The sequence below is a fragment of the Solanum verrucosum genome, unplaced genomic scaffold, assembly GCF_900185275.1.
Source record: "Solanum verrucosum unplaced genomic scaffold, falcon-dt-bn FXZP01000878.1, whole genome shotgun sequence".
Taxonomy (NCBI): Eukaryota; Viridiplantae; Streptophyta; class Magnoliopsida; order Solanales; family Solanaceae; genus Solanum; species Solanum verrucosum.
The window spans coordinates 30,877-32,500 of record NW_026019782.1 but is presented as its reverse complement, the minus strand read 5'-3'; positions in this window follow the sequence as shown (position 1 = coordinate 32,500).

Below are 1,624 nucleotides of genomic sequence, written 5' to 3'. Positions count from 1 at the left end.
GCAACATATGACTTACATCTCACCACAGAATAGTCATATGTAGCAACATATGACTTACATATTTCTTCATTAGTACTAATTGTTTTTTAATTAATTTCTTCAGGTAAAATAAATGGAGGGATTATTTGTAGGTATTGATTGTCGTGGTGAATGGGTCGAGAAGAAAAATTGATACATTTGACATTGGAAGGATGGTAAGAAACGGGAGGGGTCGGTAGAGATGACTGTCCAAAGAAATATTTTGTATGATGATTTTATTTGAAAGGGTGTCAGAACCTCATTTGTTGGGAGAAAGACCAATTTGTTGCATTGTTCATCAATTCTATCAATTTCGTTGTGAATTATTTAGTTGTGATTTAGAAATAGATGAAGTAGTTAAATTTCTGTATTAATTAAATTTTCATGTGTGGCAACATATATACATTTCTTGCAAACTCATGGGGAAAAAGGTGACTTTTTTGTACTGATTTTTGAATTTGTTCTTTATAAATTGTTTGATCAAAATTTTTTTTGATATTTTTTCATTGCTAAATCGCTCAATTTATCGATTAACCCTTCCTTGAAGTGACATATGTGGCAACATATGCACGTTCTATTGGAAAAATTGCAACAGACATGTCATATGTGGCAACATATGTATATTATAAAATGGTGTTCTGGAGGTTAATTCAATTAAATTGTAACATAATTCAACATGCAACACTAATACATAGTCCTACAGCATGTCTAAGTACAAAATTATAGTCTAATACAACAACCTTCATCAATTCTATCAATTATTTTAACAAAGACTATCATACCACTAGTTCATCATACAATGACCAAGTAACTCCATATGATAGTTATATAACACCCTTGTAAACCGTTGTTTCAAGTGTTATATCATATTTTTATTGTTTAATTATGGTCCAAAGTATTAAAATTTGGTTCAACTTGACATTTTTCCATTGCTAAATTGCTCAATTTATCGATTAACCCATTCTTGAAGTGACATATGTGGCAACATATGTACGTTCTGTTGGAAAAATTGAAACAGACATGTCATATGTGGTAACATATGTATATCCTAAAATGTGCTTTTTGTGGTTAATTCAATTAAATTGTCACATAATTCAACATGTAATACTAATATATAATCCTACAACATGTCTAAGTACAAAATTATGGTCTAATACAATAACCTTCATCAATTCTATCAATTATTTTTACAAAGACTATCATACTACTAGTTCATCATACAATGACCAAGTAACTCCATATGATAGTTATATAACACCCTTGTAAATTGTTGTTCCAAGTGTTATAGCATATTTTTATTGCTTAACTATGGTCCAATGTACTAAAATTTGGTCTAATTTAATATTTTTCCATTCCTAAATCACTCAATTTATCGATTAACCAATCCTTGAAGTGACATATGTGGCAACATATGCACGTTCTGTTGGAAAAATTACAACAGACATGTCATATGTGGCAACATATGTATATCCTAAAATATGCTTTTTTTGTGGTTAATTCAATTAAATTGTCACCTAATCCAACAAAATAAAAATAATAAAAATAATCATTAATACTAATATTATCAGCAAAAATGAACACTTCACCAATTGTTTTATACAACTTA